Raw genomic sequence first — 24,915 nt, forward strand, 5'->3', positions numbered from 1 at the left:
TGGTTTAGAGTACTCTATCTACAAGATCATGCTTTACTTATTGTATACTTCTTTCTAGAAGTAGAAATTGCATACAGAGAAGGCCAGGCCTGTCCTATTATTATTTTAGTTTCCAAGGCAGCATTCATTTAAGCATAGCATTTAAAATAATATTGGATAATGCCATTGGATAAAACCCTTTTGCAGAACAGAATTGTGCAAAGCAATACTGTTTTAAGGTGAATTGAAGCCATCCAGGCAGAGAGAATAAGGTTGTTTTCTTATCTCTTCTGTTGACTTGGTCTAATCTGTGGGCAGTTGTTCTTTGGCCTCAATTTTCCCATTGGAAAGGGGATTTTTGGAAACATATCTTAAAACTCTTCAGCTGAAGAAGCTATGTCAATGAAAAATGTATTATTTAAGCACAACACTAACTTTTCCGTGGTATGTAGCATTATATTTATACACTATAAGTTGAGAAAAGCCTTGAAAGTAACACAAGTACCAAGAAGCCTGTTTTATAATTCCTGACTCCTAGAAACCCTGAGATGTATTCGCAGCCCATAGTCACCTTCCAGAACCCAAGCAGGACCTTGGAACTTCACTCCATATACCACTCCAAAGCAAGTTTTCTGCTCCAGTGTGATGAGAAATGTGATGTTCACTGAAATGCACCATGAGTCTGGAGAACTACTGTTCAGCCACCTGGGGCATGGCATCTAAATGTACAGTATCGAGAGTGTGATAGTCTTCTCTGGAAGCAAGAACTAAGGTCCATAAATCAAATCTCAAGTCAAGAAAAGAAAGCCGTCAAGGAAGACAAAGGCATTATAACTGGCCTGTAGTGTCCAGCTGTATTGATACCACAGAGGTTTGGAGCCAATTCAAGACTGGTCAACCCCAAACTGGGAAATTAAGTTTCAGGGCTGCCAGACATCCCTGTTTGCAGATGTAAATGTAAGTGATAGGGTAGGTGGTCTTCAAAATAACCATGGTAGCCAGGAGGTCAGAGTCCCCAGCACAAATGTGAGGCTGGGGATAAGGTTTAGCGCTTTTGGAGATGGCATTAATTTGTAGCCCCTAAAAGCACTTTAGCTTCTCTCAAAGTGTAGCTTACATATTGCAAGGATCTGAGTATGATATACCTTAATTAATAGTGCTGATCATGTTCCTTCCTTATTTGCAGAACATTTTATATTCACGGGTGTTGAGTCAGGGGACCATTTGACTTTTTGTTTGTTTGGTTGGTTGGTTGGTTTTTTTTTTTTTTGAGACGGAGTCTCGCTCTGTCGCCCAGGCTGGAGTGCAGTGGCCGGATCTCAGCTCACTGCAAGCTCCGCCTCCCGGGTTCACGCCATTCTCCCGAGTAGCTGGGACTACAGGCGCCCGCCACCTCGCCCTGCTAGTTTTTTTGTGTTTTTCTTAGTAGAGACGGGGTTTCACCGTTTTAGCCAGGATGGTCTCGAACTCCTGACCTCGTGATCCGCCCGTCTCGGCCTCCCAAAGTGCTGGGATTACAGGCTTGAGCCACCGCGCCCGGCCTGGTTTTTTTTAAGTATCAGATACATAGCAGTTTACATCATTGAATTTTATCCCCTGGTTTAGATCCAAAGACATTATTAGTTAGTCTTAATGCTTGCTTGTTAGTAATACTGTTATGAAATAAAAGCTTCTGTTGCAGAAGCTTTCTTAATAGATAAAACAAAGACCTCTTCTTAATCAGTACATTACTTAGAGAATATTAATGAAATAGTTAAAAAATGAGGGAAAAATGATGAATGCTTTTAAAATATTGCCCTTTTTCACCTTAATAATGTGTCAGGACCACTTATTTTCTGCAATACATGTCTGAAATTTGCTGGCATTTCAAATTCTTAGGAGTTAATTTTCTATGTTTGAATCTTGAAAAATAAACATACAAATGTAGGATGAATACACTCAGAGGGTTTAGTGCATGCTTTGGCTAGGAATTCAATAAAGATGACTTGGAAGGATCAAAGCAAAGATTTCCATAAAATTGAATATGAGATTTTTCAGCAACATCAAAGCTATACCTCTTCAGGACACTTGTACGCATGCCCACTGTACTAGCCAGCATTTATTTAATGCCACTAGAATAAAAAAGATAAATTCTTTTAAGGCTAATAGATTTTTAAAAAAATTTTTAAAGTCCTTTTAGAGCACCAGGAAAAACTGACTCAAAGGCAAACAGCAAACAGAATGACTTAATGGAAATCAGGCAATCAGCCTAAGGAAAAAAAATAGGATTGGAACCTAAAATCAATTCAATATATAACACCTTTCTATTTTGTTCCCTTTCCTTTTTGTTTTTCCATGAGAATCTATATTTATGGAAAAGTCAGTTGATTGCTTATCAGGCTGAAGCTTGTGTTTGCTCAGACTAGCGATAATGAGCAATAAAAAGAGGTGGGAATGGTTAAAGTGAGAGGAGACGGAATCAGGGAAAATGGGTGGGCTCAGTATAGTTTGCAGGCTCTGAGTTTTGGAAGCACTGTAATTCTCCCTTGTGCTGTTACGTTCATTGGAGTGGAGTTAAGATCAGGATCTGTAATGAGTGTGGGGGCTTTCCAGGCAGTGGTCTGCTGGTTGCACAAAAGAGCTCCCAGTAATTACCCAGTTATATCCCTATGGTTAGCTTGACAAGTAATCTAAAGCCTTGCTCCTGAACCAGCAGCATGAGCATCACCCAAAAGCTTATTAGAAATGTAGATGCTCAGGCCTGATGCCAGAGTGCCTGAATATGAATCTGCATTTTAACAAGATCTTCAGGTGATTGGCACACACATTCATATTTGAGAATCATTGGTTGAAGGAATACATGGACACAAGATGTGAGGAAACATAGAGTATGGGGTGCAGTAGTAGGGTTATCATAGGAAAAGAAGGAACAGACTTTTTAGCTAATGAGCTAACTCGTTGAAATCATGTACAGATGTCTGTTAGTAGTTTATCTTTCAGGTTATAAAGCAATCAGAGTGTCTCAGGGAAGTCATAACATGGACCTTTATAAGCCTGTGACTCTGTGCTTGTGACTCTGTGTCATAGGAAGCCAGTACTTCCGTAAGAGCCCCAAGGCCATGTGGGCAAATGGAGCTGAGATAAGAAAGCCTGATACTATGAAGAGTGATCCTAATCTCAGTGGCCTTTGGGATTATGGTTATCACTAGGTTTTAGAGCTTTGACTCTGGTAAACAAAGATTCTGCCCTTGGTTTCCAACACATACTTATTATTGAAATAATTTATTATTTTATTGAAGCATCTTGTTTCCAAAATGCTTAATAGCCCTTTAAGAACTATCTTAGCCTCCTAAGATAGCTCTACTGTGTCCCTTGACTTTAAAAGGCAAATGAGGACTTACGCCATTAACCCTGCAGAGTTATGATGAATGGCAGAACTATATAGGGCCACGAAGATGGCAGGATAAAGAGATGCCTGTCTTCAGAGCACCTCTTTTGAATGGCATCTCCAAGTCTTCATCCAAAGACTAGATCAGTTCTTGTCTCCACTTTCCCATTTGGAGTTGCCATTTTTCCGTAGCAGCCAAGCCCACTAGGTGGTGTTAGAAATGTCAAATGCTTGTTCCCTGGTGCCACAAATAGCACTCAAACATAAATTTAATTTTCTCAGTAAGGCAATTTTTACTTTCTGCAGAAAGGGTGCTCCTAGCAGATGGAATGATGGTGAGAGCACACCTAAACAAAGGAGGGAAGCAATTTTAAGATGAAGTTTCACTCTTGTCCCCCAGATTGGAATGCAATGGCACAATCTCGGCTCACTACAACCTCCACCTCCCAGGTTCAAGCAATTCTTTTGACTCAGCCTCCCAAGTAGCTGGGATTACAGGTGCCTGCCACCACGCCTGGCTAATTTTTATATTTTTAGTAGAGACGGGGTTTTACCATGTTGGCCAGGCTGGTCTTGAACTCCTGACCTCAGGTGATCCACCTAGCTCAGCCTCCCAAAATGCTGGGATTACAGGCATGAGCCACCGTGCTCGGCCGAGGGAAGCAATTTTTAATCCCTTACACAGCTTGTCCCTGCTACTGTGTCCTGTCTCCATTGGCTGGAGCCAGACCGCACAATCTAAGCTAAACCCGACTGGCTATTGGGGTATGAGCCAGAGTGGTGGGGTGAGTAGTTTGACAGGAAGGACAGTTAGGAACAGGTAACTAAAGGTGACTTAGGTCAGAGCAGGTGACTAGGATGAGTCAGGACAGAGCAGGTGACCAGAGGTGACTCAGGTCAATGCTGGTGTCCGGGACGAGTCAGGACAGAGCAGGTGACCGGGAAACAGATGTGAGCTACTGATTAGGACTGGCAGGAAAGTTGTTTACTGAAACTACAAGCAAGAAGGTGAAGAGAACCAAGAAGTTAAACTTTAAAATGGAGAATCAAAGAATAAGAGAGCTGAACATACTGACATACCGATTCTTTGAAGAGAAACTTAGGGTTCACTATATTTAACAGTGGTATGTAAATACACTGCTTTCCCCCTGGCATACTTGCCTCTATCAGTGGAGGGTGAGGCTGCCACTTCATCTTTTATGCCAAAGTCTAAAGGCAATAAGTACCAGGTTAGAGAAACATTGACTAGAAATGGTGATATCACAGTAATCACAAATCTGTTCTTGTTCTTGCAACTTTTTGATACAATGATCTCAGTTGGCCAGGCACAATGGCTCATGCCTGTAAAATCCCAGCACTTTAGGAGGCTGAGGCAGGAGGATCACAGGAGCTTGAGACCAGCCTGGGCAACATAATGAGACCACCATCTCTAAAAAAAAAAAAAAAAAATCAAAAATTTCGCTGGGCATGGTGGCACATGCCTGTCATCTCAGCTACTCGGGAGGCTGAGGTGGGAGGATTGCTTGAACCCAGAATGTCGAGGCTGCAGTGAACCATGATCATGCTACTACACTCTAGTCTAGGTGACAGAATGAGACCGTGTCTCCAAAACAAAAACAAAAAACAAACAAACAAAAAACCTCAGTCCTGTGTGGCAGACAGGAGACCTCTGTAAACCGCACACATGCCGTGGACCCTGCATCCGAGCAGTGCTGTATCCACCAGCCTGAGGAAAGAGGATCAGAAAGGAAATTTCTCAGTGATCATAGAAACTAACCTTGACAAGGAAGGACCACCCATAGTGGAAGTGGTTGGAAGGAGAGCCTTCAAATTCAAGTACCCAGGTTATTTCATTAGAGGCCAAAGATAATTATTTTTTCCTATTTCTACTAGGATGCATTTAATCTGCATTAGTAATGTCACAGAGAACATTTACTGTCATATAAACAAAGACCTTGCAAATGTATTTTAACAGCAGTTCAGAAGACTAAAGAACTTAATAGAGAAGTAGAGAAGAGACAGCCTGCAAAGTCTACCGTAAAAGTAAAACGTGCTAGTTTTGGCATCAATTTAACCACATTGGAGACTTGGTCAGGAGCATTGAGGCTTGACCACATTATCAAAACACATCTGCTTGCCTTATCATATTGTCCCATTTACTTTTCTTTTTCTTCTGCCAGCACAAACTTGTGTCAGCATGTGGAAGTGGTATTTCTGCTACCTAATCTGTGTTAAAACAGCCCTGAAGGGTCATGCAGCTAGTTGGATTGTAAACCTTTGGAGAAGATTAAACAGTCATCATGTATTAATCAGTCTTGACCACTCTGTCAATTAAAAGATGAAATTCTTGGCCTTATTTTAAAAGATAACAGGTCTAGATGTTGGAGATAAGCATTGTTTTTATATTAGTACTTCTGTGTTTCCAGAGTAGTGAGAATTATTCTAAGAAGAAAAAAGTATTTTCAGTATAAACTAAACAAGAGAAAAATGGAAGTTTAATACACATCTGCAGTGAACATGAACATAGAAAAATGTGAAAACATAAGCATAGTCGAGTTTGAGGTGGGAGAGAACCTTTTCTGAACTGGGTCACTTTGCTCACAGGCCAGGTAGGAGGGAGCAGGGGAGGAGGTTTTACAGGACCCAAGTGCCTTGTAAGAATTTTCCAAAAACTTTAAGTAAAATTTAGTTAGTTGTGAAATAGAAAGGTAGCATTTCTATCTCCTCAAGGAATCCAGTTATAGTCATAACACAGAAAAACCAATCATCCCTCCCATAGTAGTTGAAAGATAAAATTGACATCGTCTTGAAAGAGAAAGCTACTATTTTATGAGCTTAGAAGAAAAAAAATTCTTCAACTTTATGATATGCTATTTGGGCTCTGTGAGTATTCAAATATACCTACATTTACAGAATCTCAGTGTTGCAAATGGAAAATAATGATGCTATCTTCAAAATGAAAAAAAAAAAAAAAATCAGAGAAAGGGTTCAAGTGCTGCTGAAGTAGCAGCCTCTGGAATTAAAGGAGGTGATTGCCAGGCTGGAGAAGTGAAGCAAACAGAATAGTCCTGAACAGAAGAGAGCTGCTGCCCTCACTTCCTTATGCATTGTGCCGTTCAGCCCAGGCACTTACTGTTTCTCTAAGTGTGATGCAGAAACCAGCTTGTGTCAGGGTTTAAGATGATGGTGACCCTCACAGGTTTTCCACTGCTCTACTTTCTGCAAATGGTCAAACTCCACTGTCAAAGAAATCCAGATTCTCTTAGAATCCTAGCAGAGTGTGATATTTGACTTTTTTGGGTTTCTAAATTTTTTTTTTTATTTCTTTGATGCAGTAGATGGCCCATGTTGCTTTTAAATTCTCTGCAGTCTAAAGTAAATGAGAGGGAAGAAAACGAACATTCTCTAGACCCTGTTAATGAAAGATAAAGGGACAGTGAGGGTCCTTTAAAAAAGGCTATTAAAAATGATAGATGCCTGTAAAAAGTTGGGGAGGGATCTCATGCGAAGAAATAAAGTGCAATAGAGCAATGAAGAGGAAAAAAGGTAACGCTAAATGTCCTTTAAAGGTACTTTATTTTTCAAAGAGGTGTCCAGAATTCTGACTTATATAAACACCAGAATATTGATCAGTTATGGTAGCAGACTTTGGTGCACAATTCCCAGTCCAACACATGATTTGGTTAGCAGGTAACAGCTATAAAGGATGTAAGAAATAATTATCTCATATTTCCTGTGCGAAGTCTTAAAAAAAAGTCTACACCAATTTCTGTATCTCATATGAAGAGGGCATACAAAGAGACTCAATGCCTGATGGCTCCCCAGGCTACTGTCCCAGCAGCAGGGACAGAGTCCTCAGATAACGAGAAGAAAATGAATGGGCACTACCAATGCATTTGCCAAGATATGACATGTGCTTCTGCACATGAGACTTCATTACTGGATAAATAAAGTATCTTAAAGAACTTACGTTCTTTTTCTGCCCTAGATACCCATTCATGGGTAAAATGTTACCGAGTCGCTGTTTGTTTGTTTGTTTGTTTGTTTATTTGTTTTGAGATGGAGTCCCACTCTGTCGCTCAGGCCGGAGTGCAGTGGCGTGATCTCAGCTCACTGCAACCTCCACCTCCCAGGTTCCAGTGATTCTCCTGCCTCAGCCTCCTGCGTAGCTGGGATTACAGGCGCACAAGGCCCAGCTAATTTTTGTATCTTTAGTAAAGATGGGGTTTCGCCATGTTGGCCAGGCTGGTCTGGATCTCCTGACCTCAGGTGATCAGCCCGCCTCGGCCTCCCAAAGTGCTGGAATTACAGGCGTGAGCCACTGCACCTGGTCTGCTCTAACTATTAATTAGTGTTTGAAGTTGTAATTACAATAATGCAAACTTAGTACTAACAGAATGAACTTGTGTGGGTGACCTCTTAGTATAGGAACATGCACAGTGTTTAACACTTTATTATGTCATGTTAGTATGTGGTTGCTTCCTTTCAGAACATTGCTTTCAAGTGTTACTGAATGTTGGTAAACATGAAAAAAGCAAATAAGAATTTTGGTGATTCTTACCCCTCTTACCTCTAGGGTTTCTGAAAATTGACACAGTAGGTTGAGATAAAGATGTGTGGTGTTCATTTGAATCTGCCATATTTTGAATATAGAATGCACTGGACACATTGATCATCACCCGTTAGCATTCTGTGTAGCTAGGCTAGCATGTGGTTCAACTGCTGTGTTCACCGTCTACACCCACACCCATCACCACTGATCCACATGAATGTTATCAAGCATTTGCAGCCTGAAAAAGACATGATGTAGATTTGACTCCTGTAGTTTCTTCCAAATAGTATCAAGTGGGGCAGAATAATATCCCCTGTAAGTCACTTATGTTGTCATCTTAATATTATCATGATTGTGAATTCTGTTGTCTTGAGATGGATCGAGAACTTTGACATCAGTTCAGTGTTGCTAATGGAAATTATTATTTACACAAGACTTTTCCTGTCTGCGTTCAGCCATGTAGAAATATACTATCATCTTAAGTGCCAAAAGATGCTGATCCGAAGTAGAAGTTGTTGGCAGGTATTGGTGCCAGTCAGATGAGAATAAACTGCCAAGGAAGACACTGGAGTGAAAAAAGATAGTTTGGGCCAAGTTTTTTCCCTCTCTCACTCACTCTTGAAATGAGGTATTTAACATGCGTATACACAACAGCAGTCTATAGGAAATATGAGGGATGCTTGATTACAAGCAAACAGGGACACATGGGGCCAAACTCTGTCCCCAGCCCCTATCTTGCCATATGATGTTTCTAGTAGAGATTAAAGTGACTTGTGGGAATGATGGAGGGATTCATGCCTTCTAGATTTCACAGTATGAAAGGGACAGGCCTTCCCAGGAGGAACAGCCAGAAACTGAAGCTATAGCCAGAAATCAAGGAATCTTTTGTGAACACCTAGAGCAGGAGTTTATCCAGGTATAGAGACCTCCAAATGGTGGAAGCAATCTACAGGCAGGGGACAGAAAACAGCCTCCATGCTGTGCAAGCTTAAGTTTGTACTGACGGCAGAGCCTAGTTACCGTAAGTTTTACTCACCTACTTTTAAAGTGGTATTTGAAGTGATGATTGTGAATCAAAGGCATAATAATGCATACTTTTCCTAATTTAAAATATACTGTTTTACTGCTACAGTAACTACATGCCTTGAAAATAATGAGTATTTGAATCCTATCACATTTTTTGGAAAAACTATCAGACTGAGCATGTAAAGAGCAATCGTTTATATAACCAACAGTGGAAGAAAAGGGGTTTTGTAAAAAGCATGCAGTTTAGCACAAGAAAATAAGAAAAAAAGAACTTGCAATGAAAGGAAAACTGACAGAAAACAGTGAGATGAGAAAATTCCCAAGAACGCTTACTCAATAAACTAAAAATTTCCTTTAACCAGACAGAAGCAATATCGTGCATTCTATATCTCCTGTGAATTGAAGATACACTGGGAAGACAAACTGGCATGACTCATGACTTAAATAATTAAAATTTTATATAAAAACCAAGAGGTTAACAAAAAGTTCAGGCCAGAAGTAAAATAATAATTAAATGTAAAGTACCCGAACTGCAAAGACCCTGAAAACTAGTTTCCACCACTGGTGGAAATGGTGTTAACCACTCTAGTGGTGAAGATCAAGTTGTTGAAGGAAATCCATCAGTTATTATATGTATTTTAGTGTGATTTGAAGGGGATTATAGGGGTAAAATTAAAGAAAGGCTAAACACACACATGCAAGTACAGAATTATCAAAATGTATTGCACTAAGGACAAGTTAACCATACTAGAATCTAGGGAGCCATTTCTCAGGAGTACAACCTAAGAAGCAGGATGGAAGCTCTGCACGCTGCCCAGTACAGCTGCAGGGGCAAGAGGATTCTTACAAGTCATGACTATCAATGATGTGTTTTGTTCTCAGATTGCAAAACAGGGAAAATGCTTTCATAGCGTGTCACATTACGTGCCTACTCAATAGTCTATAGATCTTTAACAACCTTAGAATTCAGAATATGTGATATATACTTCAGAAGGAAAGCTACAAAAACAAAAATTACAGAATCAACCCCGGATTGCCTCCAACTTTAGGAAGCAGGACCACTGTCTAAAGCTCACCCAGATCGTCACAGCTAAAAGCCTGTTGAGAAAAGTTGTCTAGGGCCAAAGAAATAAATACTATCTAGGCTTCAACTCTAGCATTGCCATTGTGGGGACACTGGGTTGTGGTAGATAAGAATAGGGTGTAGATGCCTAAAATTATCTTATATATAATGAAGAAAAATTTGCTTGATTGCAAACACACAGTTGAAAATACTTTCTTAGTTGCTATGAATTATTTCCAATGAAAAATATGCCAACTCCAAGAATTTATTAACAAAAAAGGATATTGGTTTAACAAACAAACAAAGGCAAAGAAGGAAAAGAAAACTCTAGAAAATACATAGGAAACAGCATGGTAACAGGGTGCCCCTGTTGTGGAATAGGCCAGGGATATTGTAGGGTGAAAGGTCCAAGATGATGATGGTGATGGTGACAAGGTGATGGGCAAGCAGGACTTTAGTTTTGTCTAAAATGTTTATTTCATTTATTTATTTTATCACGAAAAGGTTGTCATGTATTATTTGTATATTTAATATAAGTACACGAACAGTAGCTACTAAGAAGTACATTCTAACAGATATATAATGAGTTTAAGAACAGATAAAAAAATCACAAACTTGTTGAAGGGAAAAACACATCTGATTGAAATTCTGTTCCTCTGAACAGAACTATCTTCAGGACACATGTAAAATAATAGTGCTAGAAATGCCTTGGAAAACATGGACCTGAAAATAATTCATTATCCCAACACACTGAGGTGGCTCCATATGTGAGTCTGACATCTCAGGACAGAAAGTAGTGTTGTGTCTTGGCAGTCCAAGTTGAGGACACCCACTGCTCATAAAAAAAAAAAAAAAAAAATAAAAAATCAACAAAAAAATGGTTTGAAGAAAAAAAAAAGCCTTTAAAAGAACAAAAAAAAACCAACAATGCAAAAAAAACCCTGAAACCAATGAGCCCATACAAATGGATAAGAGGCATAACATTCATGTGTAAAGTATTTGGTCCAAGTTTTTTGTTGTTTTGTTTTTGTTTTGTTTTGTTTTTGAGATGGAGTACGTAGCCAGGCTGGAGTGCAGTGGTGTGATCTCGGCTCATGGCAACCTGCGCCTCCTGGGTTCAAGCGATTCCCCTGCCTCAGCCTCCCAAGTAGCTGAGATTACAGGCACGTGCCACCATGCCCGCCTAATTTTTTGTATTTTAGTAAAGACGGAGTTTCACCATATTGGCCAAGATGACCTCGATCTCCTGACCTCGTGATCCACCCGCCTCGGCCTCCCAAAGTACTGGGATTATAGGCATGAGCCACCGCACCTGGCCTGTTCCCTGTTGTCTACGTTAATTCTCTGTATTTTCCCTGTATGCTTACTTGTATACCTATATGGTTATTCTCTGTGTATTTCCTGTTTCTTTTCTCTCTTTTTTTCTAAATGTATTGAAATTTCTGAGAAGATGAAAATACCACCTTTATGGCTACTCCTCATGGCAATAAGCATAGTCACCAACATTTATTTAACGTTGACTCTTTGTTCACTTAAAGTTTGTGGCAACTCTAAAGGCACAAGTTACTTTATCCCCATTTTGGGGTTGAATCAGTTGAAATTCTGAAGAATAAAGGAATTTCTCTCTAGGTCATGCAACTGGAAACACTGGACTTGAACCCTCAGCACTGATATATCCTAGGGGTTCAAGTTCAGATTAGACTGATGCTAGAACCCCTGACCTGGTCTCCACAGACCCCTCGCCCCTTAACCAACACTGCTTCACGTGCAGAGCAGGAAGCACCAGGACATCCTTCCTAAGTGGTGTTAAGAACTTGATTTGATGAAGTATCCATATGTCTTTGAGTAAGTCATTTAACTTCTCTGGAAGAACAGCTTCTCTACAAACTAATGTCACATCCCTCTTAGTTCACGCATCCCAGTTCTAACTTTTCTGTGATTATATTTTATTTTACTGCCCTATTCTCAAGAAATGTATTTATTATGAACACATGCTGCTGTTTCCCTGTTGATGGGTCTATATGTGTGCATGCATGTGTGCATGTGTGTGTAATTGTTGCAAACACTTACCTTCTAACTGCTGTGGGAGCTGCTTCCAGCTAAGTAGGTGTTCCAAATACCAGGCTGCTCTTATTATGGACTTGGTTTAAAGGAACTCCTATTCTTTTTTTCACACATGCTAATACAATGTCCATCTTTCCTCTCCTAATAACCCATGAGTCTTGAACTTGGAGTCAGCAAAGTGCTGCCTTTGTACAGCACAAAAGAACACCAGTTTTGCTTTTTTTTTTTTTTAAGAAATCACACGAGGCCTGAACAAAAAGCTTTTCGACCATTCAGAGGCTGCTTGCATTGTGCAGCTGTTCCTTGACTGCTGAGAACATCTCCCGCGGACAATGCAGTACCTGAAGGGAACACGGCACATGGAGCTATTCAGGAGTTGCAGGACCTGGGATTGTTGCCAGTGTCCTCTGTGGAAGATTGGGGTTCTTTTTTCTTGGTCAGACCCTGATAAGCATATTGCAGTTTGTGGCAGTTGTTGTTTTTTGTTGTTTGCCTGCCAGCATTAGTTTCACAATTTTATTGCAATGATGCCTTCCCAACATGCTGGCACGTAGGGGATTTTTTCTTTCCTGTTTTGCTCCCACCTCCGTGAAATGTACAGTGAGACTTTGATTGGTCATAGTCCACTCACAGTTCGCAATGCATTACTGTGTGGACTGAGTTCCCATGACTCTGGCTCCCCAGGACAATGTCTCTTTCTTCACCAAGCTGATGGTAAATATCTGGTTAGCTTCATCTATTTAAAACCAGCCAAGCAGGAATCCTAGTGCTGGAGAGAGGATTCTTTTGTTTGTTTGTAAGTAAACAATGGACTCAGCTCTTCCTAACTAAAATTAAATTCCAATCACTCTTAAAATAATACCAGAAGGCTAATCCAATTCCAACAGGGGGTGGGAATGGGGTTGAGGGTGGCGGTGGGCAGTTGATAATGGCAAATTTACTGATGCTGGCTGCTGCTTCACCTCTGTGCCCAACATCTGTTTTCATGACTGATGATTCTAAGAACTTTCCTATGCAAAGGAAATTGTTATGTTACTTGTAGGTAGAAAGAACTGGGTGAACTAAAAGCCATGTGGGCTTTTATCTGAAACCATTTCCTTTTGAGTCAATAGGATTGAGTTGATTGAGTTATTTGGGGGTTGGTATTTAATTTTTTTAAGCATTTACAAAAATGCCTAAAAGCTAAAAGGCTATGCAAAATGACCAGCATATCTGATTGCTTTAGAATGGCATAGAAGACTTCTGCTTTAAGCAGTCTCAGTATATGAAAATCTGAATTGTTGAAAAATCAAGAGAGTAGGTGTCATCTGTTTTACAAAGTCATTTCTAATAGCAGTCTCTGGAGCAGAAGCTCCACACCTGCAGTTGTAACATGACCTGTTTAATAACTGGACATTTGTTGAAAGGTGCTGCCTCTTTCAACATCCCCCTTAGCTCAGTCTTAGCCCTGTTTTTCAAGGTGTGTCAGGACCCCGTGGAATTAGTAGGACATCAATTATAAATGGTGATTCTTTGTGGGTGCCCCTGAACCTCAGCTGATAGGATAGGATAGTTAGCGTAACTGTGATATTATCTTGCTCATCATTCTAATCATTCAGACTCCAAAGATCACATACTTATTAGAAACTCCTGCTGCTTACTCATACATACATGCTTACTGCAGCCTCCTCATGCCACCATGCATTTTGCTTATCACTGCAGTTTCTATTTATCTCCACCCAAATCCTTTCTGTCCTCTTCCCCTAACCAGCTGCAAACACATCTTTGTGTTGTGCAGGACTTGCAGTTCTTCATTTCACTTTCTACCCAGCTTCCCTGTTTCTCCCGCAGGTCAGTGACCTTATTAGTTGGTCTAACCTTGGCCTCCCCATTTGGGTAAAACTCCCTCCATCATCACTCCACTTCCTTCTCCTTCCGGGCTTTTGTGCTGCGTGCTCCTCTCACTGAGCTAGCAGCAATCCATTGCCAGGCTACCCTCCTTCCTTCCTTCAGGCCATCCTAGTCACTACTCCCAACACAATATTTGTGTATTTCCTGCAAAAGGATATATATTTGTATTATGCTAAATGCTTTTCTCCCCCAGGCTGAGAGACCTGATTTATGTATATGAAAGGATGAGTGAGCATCTTTCTGACATTTAAAATGCTACAAAACCTAAAATTTGAATTTCTTCAGGTACACTTTCTTGAGTTACTTGTCTGGTCAGATTTCTGTAGTCATTCTAGACAGCCCTCTGCAGAAAAGTATAAAGTCTTCATCTGTTCATTCATTCATTCAGTAATAACGTGCCCGATCCTGAGCTAAGCAGTGGGTGTCCAGTGAAAAAGGGACATGATCCAAGGACTCAAGGAACTCATAGCCTAGTGGAGACAAAAGATCAACCATCCAGTAAACATACAAGCTCATTTCCCACTACAGCTTATGGTCACTAGCGTGAAAGGAGAGAATGGGGCGCATTGAAAAGAGTGGTGTGGTGAGGAGGGGCTGTCAGGAACCCACATACATGACGGTTTGGTCAAAGAAACTCTGTCCTAGGTGGCAAAATTTAAGCTAAGACCGGAAGGTGGAGAAACCAGCCAGAAGCAGTGAGGGGAGGACTTCATTAGGGAGAAGGAGCAGAGGGTGCTCTAGGATGTTTGAGACTCAAAAGACAGGCTGGAATGTGGTGGAGAAGGAGGCATGAGCTCTCCAGAGCTGAGCATCAGAGCTGTGAGCCATGTAGATGTGGAGTATCTGTGTTGTTACAAGTGCAGTGGGAAGCATTGAAGGTGAGTGACATGGTCTGATTTATGCTGCACACGTGAATTTCAGCAAAACAAAATGGTGGCAACAAAGACAGGGAAAGGAAGGAATTCTAGCTAAATTTAGGAAAAATCAATAAGACTGGCTGAGATAAAGCCATAGGATCCAGTAGATAGGCTGATGGCCTTTTTTGAGAGTAGTTTTGGTGAGGTTACAGAAGGAAGATAAAAGATAGTTTTTGAATGAATAAGAGGTTAGGAAGTAAACATAGGTTGTGCTTACCCTTGCAAGGTGTTTAGCAATGAAGAAAAGGACTTTGCCCTCAAGAGAAGAAAAGGTGGAGAGAAAGGTTCATTTGGAATAGGGAGATAGGCATATTTAGGGAGTATCAGTGAATTGGGAGAGAATGAAACTACCAGAGAAAGGGCATTGAGATGGCTGCCTTGGGGAGGCTGGAGAGAATGAATTCCCAGCACAGGTGAAGGAGGGGCAGCCGTGGACCTAAGTGGAGACTGACTGGAGGGAGTGAAGCCTGGAGGTGTGAGGGATGAAAGGTGAGGGCTGGTGGCCTCAGGACCTTTGTTTGTTCCCTGGTAAAGATCCAGGCCTCTGCTTAAAGAGCAAAATAAATTTTGAAGAGAGCAGTAGGGCTTGGCATCCTAAGCTGCCTCAGGATACTGAGAGGGGCTGCTTTCCAGCAAGAGAAAGGCTGATGAGCGGTTAGTAGCTTTGCTAAATTTGTTTCACAGTCCTTCCAAACAGCTACATACTGTACAATTTTTCTCTGACAGTGCTGCCTCACTCAAGAGTAAAGTATGCTGATATACTTTAGAAAGATTTTCAATAAAAAGGGCTTTCTAAATAACTTTTAGTTTAACCAGGAAGTCATTCAGCCAGAAACCCCCTTCCCCCAAGTATTCCAGTTAGTCAAAGTTTTACCGAAACATGTCAGTGTTGAAAAATGCAGAAGGCAGCTAAGTAGGTCTGACTAAAAAGGCGTAAGAAATCCCACATCTGTGCACAGAGCAGCAGTGTCGAGTCTCTTCAACTGTTAGGCATTTCAAACCTGCAATCTCCAATGCACCACTAGTGGAAAAAAAAAAGGAAAAACAAAGAAGGAAATCTATGACATAGAGTAGAAAGCCCATTCAGAGGGTTCCAGGGCACATATGTGTATTTAGTTGTACAGAGCATTTTGAAATGTTAACGTAGCAATTAACTCATAGCTTTACATAGTTTGAGTTAACAGTAAAAGATCAAAAGGCCAAAACTTTACCAAATAGTTGCATGATAGGATTTATTTTCAAACAATCCTGTAAGAATTTCTGCTATGCCTACACAGGGCCAAGTTAAGATGTGTTTGAGAGCTCTTGGAAGAGGGGGTGGAGAAACCTGATCCTGCACTTTGTAAATTATAAACTGTTTACACCTGTCATCTCTGTCTGGGTCCCTGTTAATGATACTTTAACAATTGGCTAAGTGTGACAAAATGCTAAGGGCCGGCTCTTTCAGAGCAACCACATCCAGAGGGATTGTTATTCATGTCCACTGGAGTTTGAGAGAAAAATAACAAAGCACCGTGACATACAGAGGACTTTTTTTTTTTTCTTTTCCAGTACCGATATGTCTTTACTGATTCATTGATTTTCCTAGGGAAAAGAGAAGGGAAGGGAAAAGAGTCAGCATGTGTTACAAGATGGTTAGAAAATGGGAAAGGGAGTGTCTGGTACAGCAAAATTAACAATCAAATAAATATACCCCAATGATGGGGTCACCAAAGCCCAAAGGGGCTCAATCTCCAGGAGTTCAGGACTGGGGGGAAGGGATCAGGAAAACAACAGGTAGGTTACAGGCTACCCTCTCTCCTTCCCCATACATTCAAGATTTCACACAAAGCTTTGGTTTCGAGCAGTAAACGTGGAGTAACATTTGTCTGTCTCCTATTAAACAGCCTTATGACCACTTTGACATAAGTTTCTTGCACCTGCATAAAAGTTTCTGAGTGACTTGGATATACATTCATATTCCCTTTGTTGGCCGCCTGACCCCACTTTCTATACCGAAGACCCCCAGTTGCTTCTTTCAATTTTAGGATTAAAGATTAAAGTAGGCTTGATCCATCCAAAATACAGCAGTGTCTTAAGTGTTTGGCATAAATCACATCAAGAAATGGTGTTGACTTAGGAGGTTGAGAATGTTAGAAATGCTTGTTCCTCGGTGCCACAAAGAAATAGCATTCAAACATAAATTTAATTTGCAGCAAGGCAATTTTTACTTCTATAGAAGGGTGTGACTCGTGAATGGAGTAATGGCGAGAGCACACCACTTGAACAAGGGAGGGGAAGGGGTTCTTATTCCTGATGCAGGTGGTCCCTACCGCTGTGTCTTTCCCTTATTGGCTAGGGTTGGACTGCACAGTCTAAGCTAATTCCGATTGGCTCTTTTAAAGAGAGCAGAGGTATGAACCAGTGTGGTGGGGTGAGTGGTTTGGTGGGAAGGACGGTTAGGAACAAGTAACTAATGGTGACTTAGGTTAGAGCAGGTGACCAGGGGTGACTCAGGTCAAAGCAGGTGACCAGGATGAGTCAGGACAGAGCAGGTGACCGGGAAACAGATGTGAACTACTGATTAAAACTGGTGGAAAAGGTTGTTTACTGAAACTAGAAGCAAGGGGACGAAGAGAACCAGGGTGTTAAACTTTAAAATGGAGAATCAAAGAGTAAGAGTACTGAACATACTGACATACTGATTCTTTGAAGAGAAACTTGGGGATCACTATATCTAATAGGAGCAAGGGATGGAGGACGCCTAGTTTCAGAATGTTACACAAGGACTTTCACCACCAGATTTTGAGTGTTTTTAGGAAGGTCCTGGGAAATGTCTCCAGTTGACCAGGAGGGCCCTTCCACAAGGTAGATTGGGCCTAGGCATAACATCCTGCACTACAGGTCCTACAATTCCCCAAAACTGGAGGGACCAATCTGCAAAGTGTAGCATTTACTTTGTGTTTAGTCATTGAGTCATGTCCATCTGACCTGCAGAACTGTGATGGGGATTGCGTTTTTTAAAAAAACTTTATTGACCTCTTTTCTCTACTCTGGATCTTCCCAATCCCCACCGCCTCCCCCAACCCCACACTCAACTCTAGTATAATGCCCTCCACATAGATTAATTGGCACTTATTAAATGTTTAGTGAATGTAAGATTAGGGAAATGACTATGATCAGAGGGGCAATACACATAGCAGTTAAGAATGTGAGCTTCAGAGCCAGTTTGTCCCAGGTTCAAATCCCTGTTCCCAACTTACTGGTTAGCATGTGACCTTGGGAAGTCTCCTCATCTGTAAAATGGGGATAATAATGGCATATATCTCAAGCTATTGTGAGGATTAAATGAGTCATTACACATCAAGAGCTAGATCTGTGTCTAACATATGGTAAACACAGAATAAAATATTACTTTGCAAAAATAAATTCCTCTTGGGCAGAGAGAGCTTGTTTGAAAATATACCGCCTAAAGAAAAGGCAAGCATGTATTTTGGATCACTGATTAAGAAAGGTAATGCAACTTCTGGATTTTCATTAGCCTGTTTTTAAAGGTAAAAATTTTAGATAAATGTGGGGTTTTACCCATCAGAAGTCCAAACAGTTTTAAATAAAACTATATACAATTTTATCTTAAAAGCACCCATAAACCCAATATGAGTCTACTTTAAAAATAAGCTTCTAAAATATTTTTTTCTCTTAAAAAAAAGCTTACCAGATTCAGTTTCATTTTGGAAACAAATTCACATCTGGGATGCCAAATTTCAATCTTAATACGGTATGGAACAGCTGAGTTATAATTTTTTAACCTCCCAGAACACACAGACCTCTGATGGGAACATGGGAAAGGACATTTATCTTTTCAGCTGCATTAATATGAAATCTGTAATATTCTAGCGAGCTAAAAGAAAATACGTATTAAAAATTAAGACCATGTGTAACAGGGAGTGCCTACATAACTGCAGGACTGGAATTTGCACAATTACTCTCTGTACAGATTATAATGTCCTTTACTAATTACTGGAAGCAATAGTGCCTTTTTATGTTGGAATGAAAGTAATGTAAACACTGGTCATTTTCTCTTCTAAGATATTTAACATTTACAACATTTAGTTCAAATGAGTGTATCTTCAAGGATATTGAATTATAGCCACTTTCTGAAAACAAAATACAACTCTGAAAGGAAAGAGGGAAATGTTGATTATAAAATCGTTCAATTAATGCCTAGTTTTTGTTGTTGTTGTTGTTATTTTTATTTTTTCTTCTACTTTATTTTAGGTTCTGAGGGTACATGTGCAGGTTTGTTACATGGGTAAATTGTGTGTCATTGAGCCTTGGTATATGAACGATCCCGTCACCCAGGTCGTGAGCATACTACCCAATAGGTAGCCTTCCAACCTGTGCTCCCTCCCCCAACCCGCCCTCAAGCAGCCCCCAGTGTTTATTGTTTCCATCTTTGTGTCCATGTGTACTCAGTGTTTAGCTCCTGCTTATAAGTGAGAACACGCAATATTTGGTTTTCTGTTCCTGTGTTAGTTTGCCTTCAGCTAATGCCTAGTTTTAGACCATAAAACAGCTCTTTTTTTCACTCTCTCTTTCTTCTTTGAAACAGTGTGGATTTATGGAAATTCTTCATGGTTTTAGAACCATTGAGAACTGAGTTTTAATCCTGCTTCTGATGTTCTCCAGCTGCGTGGTCTTCTTTTTTCCCTCCTTTATTATTATTTTAAATTGGCACATAAAAATTGTACAAATTTATGGGATACTGTGTGAAATTTTGATACATGCATACAATGTGTAAGGATCAAATCAGGGTAATTAGCATATCCATCACCTCAAACATTTATTGTGTTTTTGTGTTAGGAACATTCAAAATCTGCTCTTCTAGCTGTTTGAAAATATACAATAGGCTGTTGTTGTTCATTATAGTCACCCTACAGTGCTATAGAACACTAGGATTAATTCCTCCTATCTAGCTGTACTTTTGTATCTGTTAACCAACCTCTGGCCAGCCCTCCTTCCCATCCTTCCTCACCTCTAGTAATTCAACACTCTCTTATAGCTGTGTCTCAAAATACTAAAATAACTGGTTGGAATATAAACTATGTGGTTAATCCCTATTCACACTAAACAGACTCTTTATTCACACTGGCCAGATTCTTTTTTGGTGTTTGTGTTTTGTTTTCATGCATGAGGTTAATAACACCCTTAGAGACTGTCTGAATGTCCACCCAGTACCAGCAGAGCCTTGGCTTATTATTATGCCAGTTTCACATCTAGAATCCATTAGTTAATTTAACATGGTCAGAGAAAAACTCATTTGTCTTTTTCATGTGTTTCACAGTCAAAGTGACACAGGGTCAGGCATTATCTGCTGGAAGGGGACGGTGAAATTAAAGTCCCAGGGTACAGCCATTCACAGCGGTAGAACGGATTATTATCAGGCTGGATATAATTATAGAGCCACAGCAGTCCCCCACAATACACTGGCTATCTGCCTAGCACAAAGGTTTAGATCCCTAATTTGTTGCAGGCTAGAATATCTATGAAGTAGCCATGTATTTTTGTGTACCATCAATCACAACTTAGATAGGCAACTGCCGCTGTTTGCATTTTGGAAGCTTGGCGGCTGTTAAGCTTCTGCCTGGTTTTCAGACAGGAAGATAGGATACAGGGCTGCAGAAAGGCTTTTAGTGGCAGAATGATGATGACACCTCTGCCAGGGTCCTATCGCAAGCTCATTAGCTGAGTGGATATTTGAGCCTAGTCAATTTCAATACATACAAAGTCATCTGTTTCATTAAGTTAATTTACCTGAGCTGGCTCTCCTGACAATCAACTGCTTCTGCAATATCAGCTTGATATTGTAAAGGCAAATGAGGATGGGACTGGGCAGGGGGCATTGGTCAGCAAGGTACTGGAGTCTATGGGATTGTACTTCCCTTAAACTGGGCATTTTCAGAAATCCGCATTATATTTGTAAGCAAGAAATCTGGCTAGAAGTTTACTAAGGCTTGCTATTTGCTTTTAGTTTTAGTGAATGAAATTGGGAAATGAGAAGCAAATCAGGTACTATATTAATAATTTAAGAATATTTTGCCAATTGTTAAGGAAGTAAAGAAAGGAAAAGGAAGTAAAGAAAGGAAAAGGAAGCAAAAGAAAAGACTACACATTTGTTGGTTAGTTATTTAAACTCTACTGTTCCTGGAGAGTTCCAAATTGCTTTACAACTAGATTCACTTAAATGATATGACCTAAAGGAAATTCTATCTGCAACTTATATCTTGCAAAAGTTGTTAATTAAGGAAAAACCTGTATTGTTTTCCTTCCTTCGTTTGGTTCTCTAATTCACATCTTTGTTCCTCTTTTAATATGCATTTGCTTTATGCTTTTTAGAGTTGAGTGTTATTAAAATAGTAACACCTGAGTTGGACTTCTGCCTGTAGATTAGTTGGAAGCTGTTAAAATTTAATCTTATCCAAGGTTTTGTGCATCACAGGGTTGACTTTTAACTGAAAGTCGTTACTGTTACGTTATACTGTTAACTCTGACTACGAAGACTAGTAATTAGACTCATTAGAACCAACTGGTTTGACAAGAAAAAAATAAAAGAATTGTTGAACCACAAAGAATATGTTAGGAAAACATTTGTATAAATTTGATTTTAAATGTACACGTTACCAACTTCTTTCTCCCAGCACACAGGACATCAGCTCTTAGGAAGAAGGTGAAAAAGAATTTCTTCCTCAACCTCACTTATACTTTCAACTTTTCATGGCTTATTGGGTATAAAAGATCATTGTTTTGAAAGTGCTTATGTGAGAAATACTTCCGTGCAAGTAGAAAAAAGCCTGTGTATTTCCTTGTACTGAAGCATTAGGAATAGTTTATTTTATTTAGCAAGGCCCAAATCCTTTTGTTTAATTTGGCAATATTCGTCTTTTCGCCATGTTTAATTTTCTTTTTCCAACATTTTGAAAGATCCAACTCTATCCATTTTTTAGGGCAGAAATATTCAATTGCTTCTTTTTAGTTCAGATAAAAAATGTATAATGTTAAGTATGACTGTGAAGAATTAACTTCTGTTTGAATTGATGTTTTGCTGGAGCATTAAGTAACAGTTTAAACTTTATTGTCAGGAGTAGACAAAATAAATATCATCATCTTTTCACACCCAGGAGATTCTGGGCCAGCTGTATCTTTCTCAGTTCTTATTTCATTGTCCATATAATTGAATAAAATATCTACTCTAATGTAATTAAGGTCACAGATTTAATAATACTGAACTTGGGGAATGCAAAATTTACTTTTCTCAAGATAACAGTTTCTTCCTTATGCTGGGCATTATATGTGCTTAAGCTATGCCCTCAGCAATGTAACTAGGTCAGGGATTTCATAGAATATGAGTGTTGTGTTACTGTAAGAATACCAGCATCTTACATTTCATGTATATTTCAAGACCTGTATTTGCAAGTAGAAAGGCAAATGCTGTGTGTCAGTCTGATGTGGGTTACCTGGGTGTGTATATATAATAGGATTTCTGAGGCTAACTAGCACTAAGACCTTTTAAAAAAGAAAGCCTAGTGCAATCTATAGTAACTTTTCCAAGGGCATCAGTTCATTATAAAGTGAGCTTAATAAGTAATATAAGCCGCCTGGAAAAATTAAAACTTAAAATCTATAGCGTTTTTCTTTCTTATATGACGTGTGTGTTTGCACTTTATTTTGCAGCTTTTTATTCGTATACCTGTCTACCCCATAATTTGTAAATCCTCTGAGGACAGGGATTGTATGTTAGATTATTCATTCATTAATCCATTTGTTTACCAATCAAACATTCACTTGCCCTTGCCAAGTTCACTGACTAATGGTGTGGATAGATTAGTAAACAAATAATGTCAATTTGATGGCTATGATACGGCTCACTCAAGTATTTTCAAAGAAAAAAGAGAGAGATTAGTGGTTAGTTGTCAGTGGGAATCAGGGGAGACTTCACAGAGAAGGTGATGTTTGAAGAGTGTCTTAAGAGAAGGGTAGAAATTCACAAGGCAGAAACAGGAAAGGATAGAAAAGTGGAGTGGGGAGGGGTTGTTAATAGAAAAATGATTTAAAAGAAAAACCGTAGTCATGGGAAGAGTTGTGCAAGACACAAAGGATAAAAAAGAGGGGAGAAAAAAAGGCAAAGGAAGATCCAATAAGAGCCATCCCTCCAAAGCCCTCACCCACCAACCCAATTCAATCGAAGAGTGAAAAATTCTTAAAACTTTCTTGTTAGGGGCAGTTTATTGAAATTCTGGTACATATTCTTAACCTAGGGCAGCTGGCTGCTAGGTGAAAAGATTCCAGAGAGGTTTTTAAGTGCTACTTCCTCCAACCAGCCTTCATCTTTGTACTGACCACAGCACCTGAAACAGTTCCTTGCTCATAAATGTAGACAATAAATGCTTAATTTAAATTGCTGAAAGTAAATAGAAGTAAAACGGCCCCACCCTTTGAAGTGTTTGTAATGCAGTTGGGAAGAGAACTATAAGCCAAGTAAATAATGACTTAACACCAATGACTATAGGCTATTCCTCCTTTTCACATTGGCACGGTACTGAAAAATATACCCTCCTTTCCCCAAAGCAATAATTTAAGTTTCCACAAGATTTTGGTTAAACACCAAACTGCAGTTACCATCTTCTAAGAAATACAGGCAGCTCCAGTGCAAGACACAGAAGGCTGTGGGTGGGAAGTTTTGAGGACAGGGGGAAATTGGAGCTACAGTAAGAAAATGTTTTTAGGAAACAAGTGATGGCGTATAGGTATAGGAAACAAGCATACAAAATTCACAATGCTGAAAGGTGAGGATACTTTGAGTTTCCCAGTGCCAACCCCAAGGATACAGGGGACTGAGAACAAAATGGAAGCTTACCTTAATTAAATCACTCTTCATGGGCCAGGAGCTTTTTATCCTAATAACAGCTGTATGAAGGGAAAGCATCATTATCCCACTTTAGAGCAGAGAAACCTGAGCCTTACACAGATTAAATAACCCAAGGCCACTTGACCACTAATGGAAGGACTAGGGTGGAAGCCCACTAGAATATCAGCTCCATGAAAGCAGAGACCTCTTCTGTTCATTGATAATACTCAGTGCCAGGAGCATGCCTGGCACACAGTAGGTGCTCAATAAATATTTTCTTAAACAACCCAGACTTCAAAGGCCATGTTTACAAAGTGATCAGGGTTGAGTTAGTCACAGATAAGATAAACTTTTGTCCTTGCTCCAGGAGTAAAGAATTGTCTAGATAGGCAAATGGGCAGACATGCAAAATAAATATCAAACTAATGGCAAAAACAAGATAAGAAAAATGAAGAGTTCAGAGATGCCATTGCCTAGATCTTTACCTAAAATACTTGCGCTAGTAGAAAAATGGTTTCCTTGTCTCCTTGTCATTGACCCAATAGCTATAACACAGCATAGAGCATCTGATCCTAACCCCTAAAGAATAAACTCTAAAAATTGTGTGTGTGTGTGTGTGTGTGTGTATACATACCCATGTAATTATACACACATTCTATAGGAGGTTAGGAACCTGTGAAAATAAATGGTATGTTGAAAGATGTCTTTAACCCTAAGTGTAGCATTTGCTAGTGGAAACTCTGTAAGTACTGTTATGTTTTTGGTGGTGACTGTTCATGATTTTTTTTTAGAGGTCTGGCAGCTGCCCTCTTGATATTTATGTGTTTCTGGCTAGGGAACCTAAGATTCACAACTCTGAGCTTGTAATGAGGAAAAGAAGACAATACAAATAACATGAAAAGGAGTATGAATTGGATATCGTCAGAGAGACAAATCATATATTCCATTCTGCTTTAATTGGAAAGCAATTCTTTCATGGGGTTACTTTCCCTTCAGCTGAGATAATTAAGTCTGGACTGACACTGGTGACCAGCTACTGATGATAAATAGTCAGTTACTAGCAATGCAGCAATCAGTAATCAAAATTTATAATATTTCCCAGGTTACCAGGGCACAGTTGAAGAGAAAAGTGGGTTTGATAAGACTGGGAGATAGGCTTCCTCATGCAGTATT

At 39.8% G+C, this 24,915-nt stretch overlaps 1 protein-coding gene across 3 annotated transcripts in view; it reads left to right on the forward strand.

The window, feature by feature from the left end:
• Nucleotides 1-24,915, forward strand: part of SEMA6A (sema domain, transmembrane domain (TM), and cytoplasmic domain, (semaphorin) 6A) — a 143,854-nt gene that overhangs the window by 25,472 nt on the left and 93,467 nt on the right. Inside the window, exon 1 of one of the 3 annotated variants that reach the window (XM_011972859.1) lies at nt 12,270-12,843. The exons of the other annotated variants lie outside the window; for them this stretch is intronic. The gene's annotated coding sequence lies outside the window, so the exon portion shown is untranslated. Of the gene's footprint in view, nt 1-12,269; nt 12,844-24,915 lie in introns of those variants that run through there. 3 annotated transcript variants of the gene reach the window in all.

This window comes from Mandrillus leucophaeus, unplaced genomic scaffold (assembly GCF_000951045.1).
Source record: "Mandrillus leucophaeus isolate KB7577 unplaced genomic scaffold, Mleu.le_1.0 Scaffold131, whole genome shotgun sequence".
Taxonomy (NCBI): Eukaryota; Metazoa; Chordata; class Mammalia; order Primates; family Cercopithecidae; genus Mandrillus; species Mandrillus leucophaeus.